Source organism: Rhipicephalus microplus, unplaced genomic scaffold (assembly GCF_043290135.1).
Source record: "Rhipicephalus microplus isolate Deutch F79 unplaced genomic scaffold, USDA_Rmic scaffold_19, whole genome shotgun sequence".
In the NCBI taxonomy this organism is placed as follows: Eukaryota; Metazoa; Arthropoda; class Arachnida; order Ixodida; family Ixodidae; genus Rhipicephalus; species Rhipicephalus microplus.
The window spans coordinates 11,385,095-11,409,579 of NW_027464592.1; the positions used below are offsets into that span (position 1 = coordinate 11,385,095).

General features: G+C 43.8%; 1 protein-coding gene across 1 annotated transcript in view; it reads left to right on the forward strand.

Moving 5' to 3' along the window:
• The window catches only part of LOC142785210 (uncharacterized), an 84,932-nt gene that overhangs the window by 13,109 nt on the left and 47,338 nt on the right, over nucleotides 1-24,485 (forward strand). Inside the window, exon 3 of the mRNA XM_075883659.1 lies at nucleotides 17,631-17,732. The gene's annotated coding sequence lies outside the window, so the exon portion shown is untranslated. The remainder of the gene's footprint in view (nucleotides 1-17,630; nucleotides 17,733-24,485) is intronic.

The following is a 24,485-nucleotide window of genomic DNA, read 5'->3' on the forward strand; positions in this document are numbered from 1 at the left end:
TCGTTACGCTATTCGCATTGTGCGACGACTGGCTGTTATCTCACTGTTTCAAAACGCTTTATTACTCATATTAACGCCGTTCCTTTCCGACATCAAGCCTACCTAAGGCAAGTTTGCCAACAAGTCCCAAGCTTGGTGTGGCTCAGTGGTAGAATACTGGGCTGGCACTGAGCGGACCCGGGTTTTAGTCCCACTGTGTCATTGGTGCTAGTTTTTTTTTTAATTTCGCGCGATGTGGTTACGGACACCAGCAGCGGCGTGTAACTGCGCGTGACCCGATTTGTGATCTCATAACAGCGTTCGCTGTAAAATACCGCGGACAGAATGGGAATTGAAACCAGGTCCGCCGAGGGGTGGCCCATTATTCTATTCGGAGCTATTAGCCAGGCTCTATTGCAAACTGACCCCGTACAGGCTTCATTTGTCTGGTAAGGAATAACGTTAACAGAGTGTTTTGCAACTGTAAAGCAAGAACCAGGAGTCGCACAATGGCAATTGCATAAAGTGTGGGTCGTACACTGCTCCAAGCCATATTAGAAGGCCGCGGACATATTTTTTTTTGTTGTCGTCAAGCACAACATAAACAAAATGCATATAATGCCTTACTAGTGTGTAGTGGATAGCTACACACTACACGCTACACGCTAGTTCACAAAGCTATTGTGAACGATCTCCACTACCCCATTTTTATTTTATTTATGGTACAATGCAAGCATTTGTGCTTGTAGTAGGCCGTTCTTCCAGCTTTCGCTGTGACATGTGTGGCACTTTCCGTGCAGGACCGGCGGTTTTTTTTTTTTTTTGTAATAATGTATCCATACCAGTTGCTACAATTTTCAGTCCTATTCTCGCTCTAGTTCTTTTAGGCCTCCTGGTTCAGTAGTTATTTCCCATGTAGACTTTGCACGGTGAAGTCACGTATGCAGTGAGCGTAAGCTGGGCTCATGCTCATGAGAACTATAGGGAAACAAAAAAAAATCCTCTTTGTTTCCGCGAGCAGGAAAGCGCTCAAGGCGCTCTTAATATTTCATCTGCAAGGTAAACACTTACAACGACAAAGTTTGTTTCCTCCATTATATAGGGTATAATAATCTGAAATTGCAGAACTGCTGTCGCCTTCGCTCGGCCCAGCAAAACACTAAAACTCTTATATATATAAGAAGAGGAAACAGAAAATTATTTTTTATAGCCTTTCTAGTTGAAAAAGCATGACTACTCTGTAACGCCCGTAATGAAGCCGCATAATGTAAACTTTTCTAGAGCCGTACAAAAATTTCCATAGATTTTTTTAAAAGACACCAAACCGCTGAAAGAGCAAGTTCCTAGATCTAGGGATCTAGGTCGCTCTATCCCTATAGGGTTGGCATCACTGGTGCGCAGAACATTTTGCTCTCAAACCGGTCAACAAAATGAAGTTGACTGCCACCTATAGATCAACAAACGTACAAGAAGAAGCGGTGTAGCGCTGGCCAATTCGAGATTGCTTAGTTATGGAAGAGCAAACTCCAGCACGTGGGACCTTCCGCGTACAATGTTATGAAATCACGCGTAAATAGCCGTGTAAAAGGCTGTGACCTCTCCCCCTTACATTCTTTCAGCAATCATGTGATGGTGTCAGGAGACAAGTTTCTGCAGACGCGCGATGAACTTGAACCCAGGGAGTGTGCTTCAACAACAGTTCGGGACGTATAACAGCAACCGAAACTGCATGGTAATATATGCTATACTTGCAAGGGTGCTTTAACACCAGGCAAGAGCGGAAGTCGACCCATGCGCAGCTTTGCATGCTCCTCATGGTTTCCTTTAGTGCGAGATGGTGTAATTTTTTTTTTGTTACGTTACCTGCCATCTCGTGCACTACAGAACAAATGCGACGAGGCGTGGTTGGTGCTTTAACACAACCCTCACGCCAAATCGCTTCGCTACATTTTTTAGGTCATGCGACTTCCTATGCAAATATAAAGAATAAAAAACTGCAGTATTCTCATTGAGTTTCTAAATAATGAATGGATGACGTCCATATTTATCAATTTGCAATGCGAATGGGCTTTTCAGAAACCTGTGCAATATGATAGACCGGATACCCCACCACTTTGGAGCGATCAATTCGCAGCTCAAAACTGCTGTTCAGCTTTAGCACGCTAGTGCTATTTTCTTTCCTGTGTGGCGCATAACCGTGACACAAGAACTATTTGTTTAATAAAATTATATTTGAGGGCGCAGACGTGAAATTAAGCACCGGTTTCGCTCAACACGGATTACACAAGTACAAGCTGCCTGTAAACATGCTCCGCGGTAAGCAAACATCAAGAAACTGCAAAATATCAGTCACAAGTCTATCCCACACCTTTTAAGCACGTAGCAACAGTGTGGCCAACAATTTTTTTTAAATACGCTATGCCGAGGTCTAAACTATCCCACTTTACCCTACCAACTTTTTACAGTGGAAGCTCTTATGAGATCACAACTCAGGTCTCACGCAGCGCCGTATATAGTTGTGCGCTGCCGCCACCCGTAACCACATCGCGCCAAATTAGAAAAAAAAAAACCTAGTGCCAATGGCACAGTGGAGCTCGAACCCGAGTCAGCTGGGTACCAGCCCGGTATGCTGTCACATAGTTACGCCGGTGCATGCAACTTGTTGTCAAACTTGCCTTAGGCAGGCTTGATGTCCGGAAAGCAATCGTGTTATAATGACTTATAAAGCGTTTTAAAACAGTGAAAGAACAAGCAGTCGTCGCACAATACGAATAGCGTAACGAGTGGGTCGTCCTACGCTCCAACCCATTACAAAAGCTTGTTATTGCTCAGCTATTATCTGGGGCGCATACCCATTTCGGCTAAATTCCTCACCGTCTGCAGCGCCTGCATAAACAATGGGCACAAAATTCCTCGCAATAGTTTAGCGAACACCACGCTTCTCAGAAAAATGATGAAAAATAGCATTGCGAATGCCGAGCTACTACCCTAAAATTTTTTTTACTAATAATAATGCCGTAGTGGGCATCAAGCAAGTGGGCTTGCAGCAGTTACCCAATGAGTGTTTATAAAAGGCTCTGAAAGGCCGCTATTCTAGCTGTCGCTGTGACTGTGCTGTGCCTACCGCGCAGGCCTGGCTTTTTTAATTGCGTTTTACCCTACGTTTAGTAACAGCGCTGTGTAACAATGATGACGTGCAAATATTGTACACTCTATGACGTGATCGGCCCTCCAAAGACCGTGCAACGATGACGTCGCAATGACCATGATGACATCAAAAATTGTGCCGAGAAGATGAAGTGGCGCTGTTATGTCATCATGATTTTTTGCAACACGCGTCGACGCCAATCATGACTTTTCAAGTGCGATGATAGAGCTTCATTTGGTAAACACCAACCACCCTCACAAAATTTAAAAGCCTATCCATGCAACCAACAGACGGCACAAATGGCGGAAAAGACATCTCGAAAAGAACGCGCAGCACTGTCTCAGCGAAGGCTGGAAGTGCGGCTTTGAAGAGCGGCTTTTAAGAGCACACTCTTTAGGTAACTATCCCGCACACTTGCTGGGTACCCACTACGCCATTAGTCATTGTGTAGTAGGCAGGGATTCCTACGCCATCTTTCGGAGAAGCGTGGTACCTGCTACACTCTTGCAAGGAACTTTGTGCGTTTTTTTTTGTGCTGTGCTTGACGTCGACGAAGAATTATGGCAGAAGCTTTTGTAATCCCTCACAGTGGATATGCGCCACAGTTATTACGTGAACAATATCGAGCGTTTGTAAATGGTTGTGTCATTCGACAACATACTCATTGCCAATTCGCATTATGTGACTCTTGATTGTCCCTTTTCTGTTCTAAGACGCGTTATCACTCATATTAAGATGATTCCTTTCCTGACTTCGAACAAGACCAGTTTGCAAAGTAGTTTCACTGGTGTGGCTCAGCAGTACAATACTGGGCTGGCTTGCAGGAGACGTGGGTTCGAACCCCATTGCGTCCTTTGTGTTTCTTCTTTACTGAGCATTTCTTGTTTCGTGCAATTGTGGTCACGGACATCGGCGGCGGTGTCGGACAACTACGGTGCGCACGTGAACTGCGTTGTGATGTCACAACAGCTTTCGCTGTAAAAAAACAAAAAAACAAGGTAAGCACAAGAATCTTTCCATCTTCTTCGGAGCTTTAAGACATTTCCAATTAGGATCTCTCCACGAATGTAACTTTCGGTTAGGTCGCGTGGATAGGTCACTGATAAATGACGAGTGAAATATTGAAATTACCCTACGTACGTACTAGCCCTACTACCCTACGCTGGTTGGGAAATTTCGAATATGTACCATACGACTGTAGGATAATCACCAGACAGTTGGCAACCCTGGTTTACGATGTGTTCACAACTTTGGACAGCGCGTACTTGTCAATCAAAATGATATCACCTGTATACCTATAGCTGAATACTGTCTCTCCCCAGTTTGGTATGAACAGCTCAATCACAAGCTGCTTAGCTGCTTGTAAACAAGTAATTATTGAGTTTATATAACTTCAGTCTCACATTTTTCACGATAGCGCATTTTGACGACAAGCATCCTCACACGATACTTCATATTCCACTTCACTGCTACATCTAATATACAAAAAACGCTTCGTAATTACACTAATATTTGATGCGCTTAGGCGCGTTCTGATTTTGATTCTGGTTGGGAGCTGCGAAAAGGACCATTAGGTGCCTGAAACGCTAGGGTGGGGAGCGGTGATGCGGGACCCAGTAACTTCGTTCATAAAAAAATTACCAGATTCCACGTACAGTGGGAATCGATGATATGCCAAGCACGAATGAGAAAGGGTAGTAGGTCACTTTAAATTCAGCACAACGTTAAGAGGCTGGGGTAAATTATGCCGTACATGACTTCCATGACACGATTAACATGTTTGGACGTTTAAATTACCTTCGTCATTTATTAACGTCACCTAATACCAAATTTAGTATATGTTCAACTACCAAAACGGCTGCGAGCGTGCTATGAGCGCAGCATGTAGTCGTGTTTTACATGACACGCATGTCATGATTATCATGTTTGGACATGTCATTTAAATTTGTCGTCCCTTCACGTCACGCAATACAAAATTTGGTGTATGTGCAACTAGTGAAACGGCCGCGAGAACGCTATGAGCGTAGTATGTAGCCATGTTTTTCATGAAACGCATATTATGATTATCAGGTTTAGGCGTGTCGATTACCTTCGTCGCCTATTCACTTCCCGTGATACCAAATTATGTAGATGTGGAGCTAGCGCAGTGGCGGCGAGCGCGTAATGAAGGCCCGATATACTCTGACGCAATGTTGACGCACGTGCAGGCTGGGCGCAGCGACACCACGCTAGCAAAACGTGAGCACTCTATTTAGTGTGACGCCAGGCACGACCGGCGCAACTAGCGTCCGTCGACGCGGCCAGGTGCCCACCGTCGTGAAATGCGACATGCTGCATTTTGCGCCGATGACGTTACTTAGAGAGCCCCGCGTCTGTCTCTCTTCGTGAAGGGGGGACGTCATGTGCGCTCAAACGCGCAGCCGTCAAAGCAACGCAGCGCGGCGCGCGCCTGCCAGTAAATGGCATGAAGATCCACAATGAAGGTCAGTGAATAGATCCACTGATCTCTGCAAGGAGGATATCGGCTCCTGGCATGGCATCGCTGGTGTGACGCGATAAAAGGAACACCGGTGCGCACGCGCGCCTGCTCACGTCAAAGTGTGTTGGCGCATTGAGTGTGGCGCCTATTAATGGTGTTACATGACACTCATCCCACGATTATCATCTTCGCACCTGTCACAATCCTTCGTCATTCATTCACGTGACGTAATACCATATTTTGGCATATGTGAAGGTAGTAAACGGCCGCGAGCACATCATGAGTGTGGGACATGGTCATGTTACATGACACGCATGACCATTTTTTCGGACGTGTCATTTATTTATGTCGTCCGTTCACGTCATGTTGTACCGAATTCGGTACATGTGAAGCTGGCAAAATGGCCGCGAGTGCATCATGAACATGGTATGCAGTCATGTTGTTACATGACACGCATCTCATGATTATCATGTTTGCACCAGTCCCATACATTCGCCACCAATCGCGTCCCGTATACCAAACTCGGTATGCAAAGCTAGCGAAACGGCCTCGAGCACGCTATGAGCGTGGTTTGTTGTCATGTTCTTACATGACACGTACGCGTGTCAGGATTATCATATTTGCACCAGTCATATATTTCATTATCCAACGACGTCACGTAACACCACATTTGGTATATGTGGAGCTAGCAAAACGAACACGAGCGCATCATGAAGGGCCCAATATACTCCATCGTAGCGTTGACGCGCGCGCACGCTGCGCACAGTTACTCAGCATCAGCAAAACGCGAGCACTCTATACTCTGACGCCAGGAGCTACCAGCATCCGTCGGCGCGGCCCGACGGCAGGTGTCGTGAAAAGTGACATACAGGCTGCATTTCGCGCCGATGCGTTACCCAGACAGCACTGTGTCTCCCTCTTTTCGTGACGGAGGGACGCCAAGCACGCTGAAATGAGCATGCGCCAAAGCGAAGCAGGACCAGCGCCTGGCGTAGCAATGCCGGTGTGACGCGAGAAAATGAACGCCGACGAGCACGTGCACCGCGTCACCTCGAAATGTATTGGCGCCTTGACTGTGGCATGTAGTCATGTTTTCACATGACAGGCATCTCACGATTATCGTGTTTGCACCAGTAACATACCTTCGTCATTCATTGGCGGCACGTAATACCAAGTTTGGTATTTACAGAATACTGCGGTCGAAAGACCAAGCGGGGGCGGGGGGGAAGGGCATAATAATTGATTCACAATGTAACTTCAATAAAAAGAAAATTCAAGCAATAAAAACATGATAAGGCAGTAGAACATAGAATAACGTTTGAACAAAGTACAATGGCAGCAAGAAATTGCAAATTGCCACTACAGAATGCAAATCAGATACAACATCAGAGAGTCTGAGATCTTGAGTTGTACGGTTAAAAACAGAAAGATACATAATTATCGAAGTCAGGATTTTTATTATCACAGAATGCTTCAAAAGATAACGCGTTCCACTCACTGATCGTCCGAGGAAAGAACGAGTTCGTGAAAATATTAGTACGTGCGAAGTAAGGTTCAAGAGTAACTCTGCGTATGTCGAGTTTGTCTTGAGATTCGATTTTTTATATAAGTTTCGGGACTAATGTTAAATTTACGGAAATAAAGTGAGTGTAGAAATTTTAGCCGGGCAACAGCTCTTCGGTATTGTAAAGTAGGGATATCATTAATGGCCATGATCGTTGTTGGTGAGTCATTTCTGTGGTAGGCATTAAAGATAAAGCAAACCGCCTTTCGCTGCACCATCTCAAGCTTCTTAACATCTTTCTTTATATGTGGGTCCCAAACGACACTAGCTTAATCTAACTTTGGTGTTATAAAAGAATTGTAGCCCAACAATTTGATTTTTGAAGGCACTGTTTTTAATTTATGTAAAAAAAAGCTGAGCTTTCTATAAGCAGATGAGCATGCTTTAATAATGTGACTTGACCATGTAAGGTGGCTTGTAATTGGGACGCCCAAATATTTATATTCGTTAGCCTCAGTCAATGGATAGCTTTTGTGAAAAAACGTATAATTAAAACGGTGTTTCTTATTTGTTATGTGCATGACAACTGATTTATCGCTATTTAATTTCATTGACCAATCATCGCATCACTTTAAAATGACACAAAGGTTGGATTGCAGACATTTTTGGTCATTCGGAGCAGTAATCGTTTTATAAAGTATGCAGTCATCTGCAAAAAGCTTTATGTGGACTTGTGATATTTCTATTGATTTAAAAATGTCATTTATATACACTGGAAAGAGAGTAGGTCCCAAAACACTGCCTTCAGGAACTCTGGAGATACTGGTAGAATACCAGACATGCAGTCATTTACTTTAACATACTGCTTGCGATTGTGAAGGTAAGAACGGATCCGGTCAATGAGGTTAACAGGTAGACCTAAAATATGTAATTTAGAAATAAGTTTTCTATGCGTGACAGGATCGAAGGCTTTATTAAAATCTAAAAAAATAGGATCAATTTGATTCCCCGCATCAAGCGACAACGTGAACTCATGAATTGTTGCGACTTGCTGCGTTGCGGTCAATAATTTTTTTTTTCTAAATCCACGCGATAATGACGACAGCAGGCGGTTTTCTTCAAGAAATGATGTGATGTAATGTGTGACTATGTGTTATAATACCTTACATGGGGTACAAGTTAAGGAAATAGGCCTGTAGTTTGCAATGTTTAGACGATCCCCTTTCTTAAACACCAGTACTACACGTGTCATGCGCCAGTCATCAGGAGTGAATGAATTTTCGAAGGAGAGGCGAAAAACGTTTGTTAAAATGTGCGCAACGGGTTCCGCATATTTACGCAATAACGTGTTAGGGATATTATCTGGACCAGCTGGAGATTTATTTTTCGGATTAAGCATTAAAGAAAATATACCCTCATAAGTTATCAACACGGAAGACATTACTGGAAGAAGGTTGTCATGTGGTGATTCATGTTGGGGAGCAGAAAATACGGAGCAGAAGTATCTGTTGGACTGATCAGCGACAACCGACACATCATTTACGATACAACCATCAACAGTTATTTGACTGGTCGTAGCATCCGTTTGTTCTAAATATCGCGAGAATTTTTCAGGGCTTTTTGTCAGGTAATGAGTGAGTGAAATGCCTAATTTTTGCGTCGGAGAGTTTGGAAGCGAGGCTGACTTTTAATTGAGATATCTCACTAACTGTTTTTTTATGTTTTTTGGCTCGTTTTAGCCTACGATGTAAATGAATGATTTCTCTTGTCATCGACAGGTTATTCCTGTTAGTGCAAACATATTTGGAGGGGACACACTTTTCAATGTAATAATGAATAGTGTCGTTCAGAGCATCCCAGAGGGTTGTAACGCAGCCCGGCATGTTATTACGAAATTCCCACGAACAGTCAAGTATTGCACGGTCATCGGCTTTAGCGACATCTTTTATTAACTTTTCTCCTTGTTTTTGTGCGACTTCGCATCACCAATGGGAAAGGAAAGGTGAAGCTAGCGATATATGTGAAGCTAGCGAAACGTGAAACATATGAGAAGCTAGCGAAATGGCCGCGAGAGTATCAGCAATGTGGTATGTAGCCATGTTGTTAGATGACACGCATGTCTTGATTATCATGTTTCGATGTGTGATTTACCTATGTCATCTGTTCGCGTCACGTAATACCCAATTCGGTACATATTGAGCTAGCGAAATGGCCGCGAGTGCATCATGAGCGTAGCATGTAATCATGTTGTTACATTACAGGCATCTCATGTTTATTATGTTTACACCAGTCTCTTATCTTCTACATGCATTCACGTACCATAATACCAAATTTGGTATATGTGACGCTTGTGAAATGGCCGCGAGCGCATCATGAGCGGCGCATGTAGCCATGTTACACGACACGCAAGTCATGATTTTCATGTTAGGGTCTGTCACTAGTGTTCGACATGCAATCATGTCATACAATGCCATTTTTGCAACATGCCATGTGAACAAAACCACCGCAAGACCATGGAATGTAAATCATGAAATTCATGACATGCATGTCAAGCTTTTCATGTTCTGACTGGTCAAATATGCTAGCCATACAATGATGTTATTCTATACCAAGTTTGGTATCGATAACAATATCGAAGCGGCCAGGAGAGCTAAATGTCGTAGGCGGCTAGATAGATAGATAGATAGATAGATAGATAGATAGATAGATAGATAGATAGATAGATAGATAGATAGATAGATAGATAGATAGATAGATAGATAGATAGATAGATAGATAGATAGATAGATAGATAGATAGATAGATAGATAGATAGATAGATAGATAGATAGATAGATAGATAGATAGATAGATAGATAGATAGATAGATACGCTCAAAGTCGCCGAAGTTCACTAAGAAATACTTCGCATTTAAAATGGCAGTATATCTACGGGGTGAATGATAGAGAGTGGGGCGAAACTGGGCCGCACGCCGTCACCACACCACTTCTGCCTCCCGTTCTCGTACGCCGGGATCTTGTCGGCGCCACCGCGAAGTTTCACGACACGCTTCTGCCTCGCGCGCTCGCACATCGGGGTTCCGTCGTCGAGCGCGAGCCGCCGCTGCCTTGCGCGCAAGCCGCTCTGCAGCCTTGTCCATCCGTCGACCTTAAAGGGGCCCAGCAACACTTTCTGAGCATGGTCAAAAAATGCAGCCGATCGCTAGTAGAGGCTCCCGATAACATGCGATCCAAAGAATCTAAACAATATAGCACAGCACGTGGCATGGAATTCACAATAAATTACTAAAGTCAGCTAAAAATTGCTTTTAGATGCGGAAGCATCTTATACTCGCGCCTTGTAGTGCGCCGTCCGCGCCGTCCGCACCGCTTCTCGAACATTCGACAGCTGACGCGCGCGCATGCGCCGTCGCGCCGTCGCCCACCATCTGTGCCGCGCGCGCTTCTCCTTCGAGAACATTCGACAGCTGACAGCGCATGCGCCGTCGCGCTGTATATATACTCAAGGTCGGCGCTCGCTCGCTCAGTTGCCGCTCGTCCGTTGGTTTGTACGGCGCGTCGACGTCCGAAGTCGCCGTGAAATGAATGCCAACGAATCCACAAACAGAATGATCGACGTCCCTTCGACCAGCGCCGGCCAAACTGTTGGCGGAATCGCTTCCGCATCCTCCTCAGTGTTCCCCCGAGGGAAGCTGCGGGCAATTTTTTTTTCTCTTTCGACAAATGGCGGAATGTGCCCAAAAATCACACGTGAATTACCCGTCTATCAGCCATTCGCTGATTTGAACATACCGCACTCGTTTGTTACAGATATCACCGCGAAAGGCCGCGACTTGTCCACGCGTGCGCGGGTGATCACACTGAAAAAGCGGTGCATTCAAAGAAAAAAACTAGAAAAAAGGGCTCAAAGGTCACGAGTCGCGTGTGATGTTTTTTCTGGGGCCCTGCCATCCCTCCCTGTTTAGCTTCCAGCGCTTTCGTCTGGACCAGAGAAGAGAGAATGCAATTGCAGCATGCGACAAACCTTTGTAACTACAAGAAAGTAAAAAGTAAGCCGTAAGAAAGTAAAAGCCGAGTTCTCCTATCTCTCATTTCCCATTAGCAGCCATTGGCATGTACATTGAGCACCATCTGACAGGAATAGGATGCTACGTTATACTCTCTGGGCGTAACCTCCTTGGTTTTAGAAAGGTTTAGCGAGCGTTGGACCGCGCAGTGCCATGAATACAGTGAACTAGTATATACCCTGAACTCGAGGTGGTTAAAGGCTGGAAGTACACCCGAAGCGCGAGCCGTAAGAAAGTGTGCCATGCCACATCTCATTTAGTCCTTGGAATGTCCGCTGGATGGCGGTGCTTCTATATGGGGAATATATAACAGTGACATCAGTGGTCTACAGGCTGGCGATGCAGATCATAAAGGAAAGACTGCAGGCATGGATAGAAGATGAGGGGGTGCTTGGGGAACTGCAGAATGGGTTTCGGAAACACAGGAGGTTGGAAGACAGTCTGTTCTCACTGACGCAGTGCATCGAAATAGCAGAAAAGGAACACAGGCCCCTGTGGCTAGCATTCTTGGATATCAAGGGAGCGTACGATAGCGTGGTTCAAGAGGAATTGTGGGGAATACTGGACACACTAGGGGTGGAACATGTAGTCACTAATCTTTTAAAGGGTATCTATAAAGGTAACAAGGTAGTTATAAAGTGGGAAAAACAGGTATCCAAGCCTGCAAAGGTAAAACGGGGGCTTAGGCAGGGGTGCCCCCTGTCACCCTTATTATTCATGATGTACCTACAAGGATTAGAGGCAAAATTAGAGGGAAGTGGGCTGGGCTTCAACCTCTATTTAGTCAAACAAGGAAAACTTATTGATCAGGCACTACCAGCATTAATGTACGCAGATGATATAGTGCTAATGGCCAACAACAAGGAAGATTTGCAGAGATTGATGGACATCTGCGGTAATGAGGGAGATAGGTTAGATTTTAGATTCAGTCAGGAAAAATCAGCAGTCATAATTTTCAATGACAACGAAGGTAGTGAGGTTAGGATACAGGACGTCAAGCTAGAGATAACAGATAAATACAAATATCTGGGCGTATGGATAAGCAATGGGACCGAGTACCTGAGGGAACACGAAATGTACGTGACGACTAAAGGTAACAGGAATGCAGGAGTGATGCAAAATAGGGCACTGTGGAATTACAATAGGCATGATGTTGTGAGAGGAATATGGAAAGGGGTCATGGTTCCTGGGCTGACGTTCGGCAATGCGGTCTTGTGCATGAGATCAGAAGTTCAAGCAAGATTAGAAATTAAGCAACGTGGAATAGGTAGGCTTGCTTTAGGAGCTCACGGGAATACACCAAATCATGTAGTACAAGGTGATATGGGATGGACATCATTTGAGGGCAGGGAAGCTAGCAGCAAGATAAAATTTGAGAAGCGATTGAGAGAAATGAAGGAGGAGCGTTGGGCTAGGAAGGTTTTCAGCTACTTGTACATGAAGAATGTCGATAGGAAGCGAACCAGGAAGTTGACTGGTAAATACTTAGAAAACAGCAGGTGACCAAACCAAAAAGAACTATCGGTTAAGAAGAAAGTAAAGGAAACAGAGACTGACATGTGGAAAATGGCCATGATTAAGAAGTCCGCACTAGAGATCTATCGAACTTTTAAGCAGGAAATTGCCAAGGAAAGGATCTATGATAATACTCGGGGTAGTTCTCTACTATTTGAGGCAAGGACGGGAGTACTGCGAACCAAAACATATAGGGCCAAATACCAAGTAGTAGACACAGTATGCAGTGCGTGTGGAGAGGAAGAAGAAACTGCCGAGCACTTGATAATGTTCTGTAAAGGGCTTCACCCTATAGTTCCGGATGATGGGGCAGAGGTTTTCAAAGCACTGGTGTTTAGGGACCGGGAGGGCAAAATAGACTTTAAGCAAGTAGACTTAACTAGAGGGAGGTTATCTGATTGGTGGCTAAAGTCAAGGCACGAGTGAAAATTAAACTCTTCACTGCAAAGTACGAATCCTCAAACTCATTTTTTAAGGAAAAAATAAATAAATATAGTTTTGAGTTCATTAAGTATGAAGGCTTGGTGGCGCTAGCCACCGCCCGATCTAAAGGGTACAGCCATATCCATCCATCCATCGAATATATAATGAAAAGATGCGATATGGTGGCACTTGGAGTGTTGAGTGGATGGACGCAAGAACGGACGCAGGGGTGGATACATGGACAAACGCAGGGATGGACGCACGAACTGACGCACGGACGGGCGGATGGAAGCATGGAAGGTCACACAGAGGGGCGTATGGACGGATGGACGGAAGCAAGCACGAATGGACGGACGAATGTTTCGTCCCACTCTTTATCATTTACTCCGTGGATATGCTGCCAATTTTTGTTTCTTTCCTCCATGGCCCTCTTCCTTTTCTACAGAATAATGTGAATGAATTGAATGCACGCGGTGCAAAAGAAATATCAAAGGTGAACACTTTCTAAGAAGGTTTTGTTGAATGAAAAACTCAACTGCTAGGACACATAAAGCCGACATTAACGTACTCATCAGTAAAATTCAAACTGCGAAGTTTGGATACCCAATATTTGAATACAACTTAAAATTTACCGAGATGATGCATAGTTTCGAGAATACTAGAGCGTAAACCGGACGCTCACAATAAAGTCCTGTGTCCCTCGTTTCTGTGAATGCCCGGTATCGTGCTTATGTTCCGAAATTGATGTTAAGCCTTTGGTAGTACTCGCCCCTCGTGGGACCGCTACCACTCTACAATCCTATGTGGAAAAAAAAAAGATTATTTCAATGGAAATTGTTCCTTCCTGACTCCTGCACTACTTTCCACACTTGTGTTGGTGGCGATCTTCTTCTGCCTTGGCGGGTCCGTGAAGCCGCCAGTAGGAAAAGACAGGCAGGCCAGGTAAATGTGAGTCAGGTTTGGCCTGGGCACGTTGGTGAGATGGCAGGATAGGTGGCCTGAACGCAGAGATACGGCGACGAAAGACGCCACTCGAAAAAAAAAACGCTCTAGAGAAGGCTGCGATCTACATAATAAAAATATTCGCTTATCCATCGTCAGCAACTCTGTGGATGCGTGGATTTCCTTAAATTGCTTTCAGCGATTCTTTCGTGCTCCGCAGCGAAGCGTTCTTTCTTGCATTGGTCTTAGTAGTGGTTGGTTTATTCTAGTTCACTATAGTGCTGGCCCTCAAGCTCAATTATGCAGGCCAACAGTCGGCACTGCGTTCGTTCTACTACATTTCCTGTGGTTTCGAGCGCAAGCGGCGACCAATAGGAGCTCGCGTGCTTGCTACAACCAATGCTTCGTTTCCACAGCGCACTTGGTCACTCGTGAGTTCGGAACGAACGGCGTGTTTCTTGGCTGGCGGAGACGCTCGTGTGTCTCGGTGCTCTTCGAAAGCAGCACGAAAGACAGCGACAAGAACCGTGAGTGTATTTGAGCCAGATGCTTCGACGAAGGCAGTCTCTATCGCGATTATACACGATTATACGGTCGAGTAGCAGCTGGGAGCCATATTGTGTTGCTGGATATCGTTCTGCACGAGTAACGCAGTTTCACGTTGTGCTGCGCATCAGATCTGCAAGAAAGGGAAATCCGCCGATTTCACCGGTGTAGCGGAAGCCTGTCTCATGCCAAGCCGTGGCTCAACGGTCTACCATATGCGAGGCCGCTGCGAAACGATGATTGTCGTGGCCTATCAGGCGCCTAGCTGCTTGCGGGGAAATCCGCCTATTTCACCGGTGTAGCGGAAGCCTGTCTCATGCCAAGCCGTGGCTCAACGGTCTACCATATGCGAGGCCGCTGCGAAACGATGATTGTCGTGCCCTATCAGGCGCCTAGCTGCTTGCGAGTACGTTTTTGGCAGCCGCTCTCGAGTGAAGTGTTATCACGAAAGTAGCTGTGTGTTTGGGCACATTTTGCCTGGCTTATTTAGGACACTGTACACCTTCGTCTAAAATCCCCGGCACTGTTTAGAAATTGTTTGATGTACAGCCGGCCATTTTTTAAACTTGAATGCACGTGCGTCGATCGGCCATATAAGCGCCCTATGAAGGCTGTTTCACATGCCGCGATTGCAGAGGAAAACAATTTTTCCGTTTGCTCCATTCGCTCTTTTCGCGGCCGCCGCCAATGGAAGTTTCGTTTCACATGAACTGCCAATGCTCCCGCGATTTTTGCTCTGGGACTGTCGCGACGAGCAACATTTCTGCCGCAGGTCTTTGATGAATGACACTGCATAATTTTTCCTATGTAGCGATCTGTGCGAAGAGCATGCGTGTTTCGTCATTTAATAACACTTTCTGCAGTCTAAATTCATTTTGAAATGTGGTGAAATTGGGCATTATCCAAACAAACAAGCAATATCGATGGCTTGGCCGGCCCGGCCCTAGCTATTTCGCGGGTCCCGATCAAAAAATTGCTCCGCCGCTGCGATGAGAGCGAAAAATTTCCAACATGTTTGTAGCTAGGCCGCAGACCGCTGCGGTAGGAGCGAACTGCCCCCCCCCCCCTTTTTTTTTTTTTTTTTGCTGCGAGCCAATTACAGTCTGGCAATCGCTACTTCGTGTGTCATGTGAAACGGTCTTAACGAAGCACAGCGGCTAAATGAACCAGAATGTTCCTGATGAATAGACCTGTGTTGTGGCTGCCTCCTGCCAGGCTGTTGCGGCATGCGGTGCGTGTTCACTCGGCGATCGATGCTCGCGCGTTCGAAAATGCTTGAGGCCCGCCCGTGGGCTCAGATTTGGGTGCACGTTAAAAGAACCCCTGGTGGTCGTAATTTCCGGAGCTTTCCAGTTCGGCGTCTCTCCTGATCTTATAGAGGTTTGGGAACGTTAATCCCCAACTATTATTATTATAGATGCTCGTGTGTTCTGATTAAAAATATGGGCGGTTGTTCAACAAATGATTCATCTGTGAACATTCCTCCAACTGTACGCAGGAGAAATGATTGTGCTTTTGCTGTGTAAATAATGCAATGTTATTCCCGAAATCGGCAGATGTATTCCATTTGTTATAACACATGTCTATACCTATGCCTAATAATTGTTTTCTTTTGGGGCAAATAGCAATGAATGTTTAGTGCAAAAACAACTGCAGGACACAGAAAAAAAAAGAGGGACGCATCAGTACTGCTTTTTCAGTGCAAAAACAACTGCAAGACAGAGAAAAAAAAAAGAGGGATGCAACATTACTGCTTTTTCAATCTTGTTTCATCCTTGTGCTGGTTCTGTGCTGAAAATTCATGCATTACCTGAAATGTTGTCTAGTGAGGTGAATAACCGTTCATTTGGTCCTCGCCCCGCCTTGTGCGACTGCTTAGAGTGTTTTCACTGTTAAAGTTCTTGAAGAGGCTGCTGTGTCGTCTTGATGCTTGAAATACGTTAATGTGCACTGCATAATTACGACAGAGTTCACAAAATCTACTTGTGCCAGTGCACCTCTCCATCAGCATGACCGATCTCAGTTTTGCATGTGTGCAGGCGCCCTAGAACATACATAGGTTTAACTAGCCTAAAAAAAATATCTCGCCCTGCACTCGCCAGAAAAGACATCCCACATTACTCTGCTGTTCTTCGTGCATACGCATGCCTCCCACTGATTGTATTTTCTTGATGCACACAGCTATGATTCAGGGCCTTTGGTGCACCTCCAACTTCATTGTGCATTGTCAGTGGCATAGACTGCTCACACTTATGTCAAACAAAAAAAATTTCATAGTCTGGGGCGACCAAGTTTCTTTTCTGTGTTCATATAATAAAGAGACCTTGGCTGTACATGGTCATGAAGAAGCAGGAGAGTCCGTCTTGTGGTCCTTCATAATGTGGTATGCCGCTAGACTTGTTGGATACTGACTGTCGCTCAGGGTTTTTTTTTTTTGCTTGATTGATACCTCATGTTTAGCTGGAAATGATCAGGCTATGTTTAGTATCCACTTTATTGGTGTTTCCTGTGTGTGTGTGTGTGCATAGCTGAGGTAGTCTTTCTCAGCATGTATGTCGCCCACGAACTCGCTTACGAGTCGACTCACTCGAACTTGCTCAGACTCGGATGCAGCAGTTAGTCTGGCTGACGGAAATATTTGTATGTGTGTGGCTGGGAACATTTTGATGAGTTTAAGTGAGTTCTACTTTATTTTGCCGATCTACTATATCTACGCATTTTCAGCATTACTACTATCAGCCTTACTTTCGTTTTATTCATGTTCAATCATGGACATTCAAAAGCGTTAACGTTTAATCACCATATTGATATTTATTGACCAGAGGTGTCAATTACGTGCGTACATAGCATAGCACACCAACTCCCTGAAAAAAATTCTTGTTAAAGATCTCCTAAAAAAATGTTCTTATTGGATTGCAGTCACTCATAACCTGTTATAGAAAGCGCCATATCGAAAGCGGCCAAGAATAGCACCGTGATTACGCGAGATCAAAAACATTGACACCATGATCGGAAAAATTAATTCTAGGCTAACACCGGACTTTCAAGTCGACTCATTGGGACCGAGCCGCGAGTTCCAGTGTAAGAAAATTTTCGGGAGTGCAAGTGAGTCTGTCTCCAGAAAGCTTCGGTGAGTCCAAAGTGCCAGATATATTTCTAGCACATTCTCGTTCATTTTCTTATGATGCTCAGTGGCTGGCTCCTTCCACGAGGTGTTTGTATAGAATGACTTCGACACTCGCAGATTTTCCTTGACAGTTGCATTGCATTAAAACACAATATGTGTGCCACCTTCAGTGTGTCAGCTAGCACTAGCTGTCGTCTATCTCCCATCAAGCTTCTTGCATTCTGTAAAGTTGCTACTGAATGAAAACAAGGTCCTGGAGTGAGAAAATTGTTACATTCGGCGCTTTCCTAACAAGAGTGGCAGCTGTGATGCATATTTAAAAACAAAATTTCTGGTCCCCTGACACAGCTTTTGATAACTCGAGATGCTTGTGTTGTATCATAGTCCTGCATGCATGGGCACTGCTGACCAATTATGACTAATGAATGTTGCCATTAACCCATTGGGGACCACAAAGGAAGTACTGAGTGAATTTTATTAAGATTTAGCACATTTAAATAAATGCAATAGACAACAATACGTGCAAACTTTCATAGACGTTTATGAGTTTTTACAGAAGTGATAACACTTGCTTTAGAAAGTACGCTGGTCCGTCGAGATAGCGATAGAAAGCTAGTGAGATGCAAGAATGTAGGGTACGCTAGTTCCTTGCCAAACGAATACCGAACTCATCGTGGCACATACAGCTTAATGTAGTACCGACCCTTTATGGAAAGCGTAACGTCATGCTTCTTGCAACACTATTCCAGTGTATTGTGGAATACCTGCGTTGTTTTGCAGGATTTGTGAAAACGTCTGTACATATGGATCAAATGTAATAACAAGCTCAGCGGACGCTGTAGATCTCTTGAAACTTCCGTTAGGTACAACAACGCCAAGTGATGAGTATTATGCAAGTGAAGGGCAATTGTCATCTTGTAAGCTAGGGATCTGCTTAAAATAGAGTGCAGTTGCAGACCCCATATGTGTTGTCTACAGCCATTTCTATCATGTGGGTAAATGTAGGCCTGTACCACTGTGTCTCAGCCATGAAATGTTTGTAGTTATTCGCAGCATGATCGTAGAGCTCAGCCCCTTTCATGACATTGTTACTGATGCTGAGGAGAGTTGCTAGGGGACGACGGTTTTTTTTTTTTTCACTGTTTGGCCACCCAGTTACAGAACATATAAGCTACTGTGTGGTCGTTCGGCAGCATAGAAACTATCCCTTTGTTCTTGGTCGTTACGAAACAAAATTGTTTTCAGGATCAAAAGAGAATCTATACTCTCTATGTTTCTTTGGTTCCATATTTTTTATTGTCGACACACATCACCCTTTGTACCGTCGTCATTCTCCTCCTCCCAAGTGTCTATACAAGAGTCAGATGCGACAATGAAACCTGAATGGGCTCATTCATATTCACAGCGGTATCTGTCCCAGCCTCGTGGGTATCAGATAACTAAAAATAAACAGCATTACTTCAAGGAAATTGGCTAGTGCAATTTTAAAGGCACTGCACAAGATTAAATATGTGTCTGTTTTTAAGAAGTCCCATTGTACTATAAAAAGTACACCCAGATTTGATCACACCTCTGAGCAAAGCTATGCAGTCTATACACTGCTCGGGTTGTGCAGGAATTACTTTGTTCTTGTTGATGCACAAGCAGTCCGTTTTTTCATCACATAAATTGTAAAATCTGAAAGAAATTCGGGAAGGCTCGTGTTTTTTTAAAGTTGAATGACTCATAGAGCACAAAAAATAGGACAAATTCGATATGCTTACTTTACATTATCTCGCTGCAACCCTTTGCATCTAACATTTCAATGAGCAAAATCAGAATATAGTGTTACATACTTTTATTCCAGAATAAGAAAGGGTACTTCGTAAAGTACACTCGTCCCTAATGGGTTAAGATACATCATTTGGTTTCAAAGAAACCGTGAGTGCTCGTCTTGATTTTCAGTCGCCGGTGACATTGCCACAAGTGTGGAGTATACTCCTACTGATATTCCACAGAAGCGAGTATTATCGACATTGCAGAATGCTCATGGGGTGCATACAAAACCACGACTGTTCCTCACCCCTATTGCTTTGTTGTCTGGCTGGGTTTCTAGCTGCTTACACCAGGAATGCTTTTCTTATCGCTCCAGGTGACCCGCATTGTTTCATTTTTGACAGGAAGTGGGTTCCCCGACTGCTGGTTCAGCCTCACACTTGGCCTCAGGCATTCGCCTGCGGTGGGGCGCTGATTTCCTATGGGGCACTTTGAAGTCGTACTAAAATTGGGATGCAGCTATGATGCTAGCATTGATTAAATGGCAGATCAGAGCTCTTGCAACTCAATTTCAGCATTACGATATGCAAGGCTACAGATTATAGTAAAAAAAAGTCTCAATAGTGTTGCTTTCAGGGGTCTTTCAAGCAGCCCATTGTAAATCTTGCATTGGAGGATTTTTTTGATGGAACAATTGATTGCTTGTACTAATATTTTTGTGTGGCTGTTATACTATAATCAGCATAAACGAAGTACCAACATCTTTCTTGCAGCCATTGACGCTTTACTAGCCAGTGTTCTAAAATTGGGACACATGATATGTGATTCTTTATTTCCATTCCGAGGATACCACACTTCTTAAATTCTTTGTTTTTTTCATGTACTTATCATGCAGTGAATAAATTCCCCTTGAACTCGGGTGCACCCCACATTTTTTGCACACAATGCTTCTTTTATAAGAATAGCGTGCACATTAAAGTAAGTGGATGTGCTGGATGTGAACAATGCTTGTCTAAGTACAGTGAATTGAACCGCCTTTTCTGGCATCACTATTTCTTATTATCAACAGCCTCTGCGCAGGCTGGCATTCCAAAATATGCATCCAAGGATTTTTTTTTTGCGTCTTCCCCTGTGCAATGAAGTAAAGAAAAAAAAGAAAAACGAGAATCGGTGCTAAGTGCTGCTTCTGATGTGAGTGGCCTTGTTGGCATGAAGAGAAGCTGGTGGAAGCACAAGAACTAGTAAATATGGGGAAAAAGAAGGATGTCCAAGTGAGAAGATGGCCATTTCTTCTATTACGTGATGTCCTGTAATAATTCAAGTACGACAAGCCCTATTGTGTCGGCAGCGTGCCCGAGTAAGATTGTGTAAAAAAGTTTACAGCTTTGCGTACACTGCTGATGAGGTCAAAGCCAACCACTGAGTTGCAGATGCTCATGCAAGCTGAGGGACTGTCGCCTGTGTCCTCACTCAATTTAGGTGTGCGGTCGCTAAACAGTTTGAAAAGGTGTGCGTATCGTTTCCATCATTCAAGTGAAACTGGATGCAGTCCACTAAATGAGAATTGATTGAGTGAAGTGAAACCAGAACTGTTAAAACTGGCTAAAAAGGCCAGCTCAATGGTGTTATACATGCGGTGTGCCTTAAGTTCTGGTCATACAAACCTTCCTAGACTTCAAACAGCAGCTCTCCAGTGAATAGCTGGCATAAGTTCTGAGCACTTACACCAATCAACAATATCTGATTACGAAGATGACGTCATCATTTGTATTTGGCTTGGGTTTATTGTTGAAGTAGAATGAACGCCAGGCATTTCTCTCAAGTGCATCAGCCATGCCTACTTTCTTAACAACACACGCTTGTTGGTTCGCATGAGTCTCTAAACAATCGCCAAGTTTCTACGGCAGCAAAATTCAAACTTAATCTGAAAGCCTCGACTAACTAATAGGAGGTGCTGACACAAGGAGCAAATAAATAATTCGAAGCGTGAATCACCAATGATCAGTTTGATTAGGCAGGTTAACAAAATAGTGAATTGACATTGATGTTTTTTGTTGATTAATCAATTGAGATATTTGGCAGCTGCTTTCAAAGAAATGCATGGGCCATTTGTCTGTCATACTCCTTTATTTAAGGGCACAAGGTATGTTCCATGCATTTTAGACTGAAAGGGGACCCTCATACCGTATTTATTCGAATCTAGACTGATAGTTGTGGAATTCAGACAATAGTGTTGGAGCAGAAACTATAAGCTCAGCTTGAAATTACTGAGGACTGGACTTACTAGAAGAGAACTGGCAAACATTTCATAAATGCTTTGTTTTTGAGTATGCATATGAAAAAAAAAAGGAGCGAGGAGGGGGAAGGAAGGTACCAATCTCAAGTTGTACCGCAGTATATCTCCGGGGAAGTATTGACCACCTGGTTATCGTCAGTCAAAATGCAATCACCATGGCTGAGAACGAACACTCTTCATAAAACCGTGCCACCGTGGTACGTGGCTATGATCAATGTGTGTTTATTGCTTCCAGAAATGTGCAGTGCTTTTTTTTGTGCCTGTACTGTGTTTGCATATGTTTCACAGGATTCATGGTGGTAAGCGGCTAGCATATCGTTTGAAAGAGTGACAAACCCAGCCTTGAAGGATGCCGATACACAACCCCGAGCGAAAATGTGCAACAGGGAATCCTACTGGCTTCAGCTGGTAGTAACTCGTGTCGACTGATCTCAGTTGGGAACTAATTGGTCCCAGTTGATACCAGCTGCAACTGGTTCCACATAGCAGCTATTTGGTACCAATTATAACTCGATTGATCACCAACGGTAACCACGACCAGTTCAACTAGAAGCAGTTGGCCCGGTTGAAAACCATAACTAGTTAAATTGGAAGCAAGGGGTGCCAGTTGTGCCCTAACTGGAAATTCTACCAGTAGTTCTGATTGTAAAGAAAATTGACAACTACAACATGTATAATGCAGCAGTGCTGTACTTGAGCGAAGAGGCTTTATCCAAGAGCATTTTGTGCATTGCTCACGAGAGTCTACTAGATTTCTGGCCTAGTAAGGGGTCTATTGAAACAGTGGACAATGAGAAATTAAGAAAATGATGCCTCTTAGATTTCAAATGAAATATCTTTTTTCGTTTAGACATCAACCTCTTGGCACTTAATTATAATCTTACCTGAACTGTATTTTTTATCGTGGATTATTCCGTTGCACAAGTTCATAACACAATGTACTACAGGATTCCTGAACTAGCAATGAAGCAACAGGGTTGGAAAGGAATATCACACACACGTGATGCAACTGGTACAGATGTAAACACTTCGCATAAGACCATCTGATTAATTAATAACACGCTGATGCTTTGCAAGTAACATAAAGATAACGCAGAGCATGGTACATTTCTCTAAACAGGTGATCAGCCTCTTTTCGTGATAACTCTGTGGACGGTACACAATCAGAACCATGTTTTTTTTTCTTTGCATTTTATATGCTTCGATCACTTCGCTCTCATAGTTATTTCATGGCTGAGTATCATTAAAGACGGGTGAGCCCTCCTTGTGCACGCTCTACCACAAGGAACGGCTAACCTCTCTGTCTTTCTTTTATCTTTCTTTTACAAGAAAAAACGAAATATGATACGTGTGACATATAACAAAACAATGAGCCCTTAAATTTACACTTCTTTCTTGATGTTTCAATTAATTTGGTTAATCTGTTATATGGCCAGTAGTGCAACTGCTTCTTGATTTGTGGTTTTCGATCTCAGAAAATAGCGAAAACGTTGCATGGCACCGAAAATTTGGCAACTTTTTTTCACGCTGTGAGAAATCATGTACTTCACCTCGTCTACTCTATACCCACTTACACGGGCACCTAGACCGACTATTTATTAGTCAGACCTACAAGGTAACATTGCTGCAATTTACCCACATACTGACTCTGTGTAAAATACTGGCAGTGAGTTAGCGACTCCCAGGATTGTTTTTTTTTTTCAACAAAAACAGCGATACGAGGGAGAAAACATAAAATAAGTTATTGTAGTTGAATGAAACGCTGAAAGATCTCGCTTTGTGGCAGCTGTCAACAGCATTGAGTTTCCTGTAAATCCACTAGACGGAAATGTGGTGCTAGTGTCCATGGAAGCTTTTTTCTGTTTCAGTTGAGCAAATGAGTTTCATTGCCATTATTGATGAATCAGTAGCCGCTGAATAAAAACGGAGGTTCACAAAATTTTCGTGACTTAAGTTTCTTTTATTATTTTGGTTAGTGGAACAAAGTCTGGAAAGCACAAGTGCTCCTCACTTCGATAAGTTATAATATTCGTTTTGTTTAATTCTAAATTCAGTGGTGGCAATGCTGCTACAATTGCTCAAAAAAACTTTTAATTGAATCTGTGGCATCTCTGCTACAAAATAGAAAGACTGCTCCGAAAGGTTGGCTTTCGAGATTGCTGGAATGGCAAAATCATCCAACACTGCCATATAGACTATAACCAAGAGAAGTTACGGTCAACTTGAAGTAGCAGTTGGGACTACCTAATATGAAGTCTCTCTCCTGAGACATCCAATATGCACCCATTCACAATTATGTCTGTATTCCTTGGCCACAGATGTGCATGCTTGGGCAGCTTCACGATTTGATTGGGCCTTGCATTTGGGAGAGTTACATATATGGCTCCCTTTGCAGAAACTGTGTGCAGAAACTCTGACACTAGGATCGCCTTTGTAGAAGCAGAGCTTGCACCTTAGCAACTTTCTCATGCCCATCCCAGTTTCTGTTTTGCAACAAGGCATGTTTATTAAGTGAATCGACCAACTTATTCAGTGATAGTACTCACCATCATGGTTTAGGTAAACGTAGATCTTGTGAATAGGTTTTTTTCAAAGAGCATCCACATGGCTTCTTTTACAGAAGCACGCTTACCGAAGCTTTCATTTGTAGTAAAGCGTGTCATGTTTGACTAGTGCAACTGAATGTGGACAGAGAAAAATGTGCA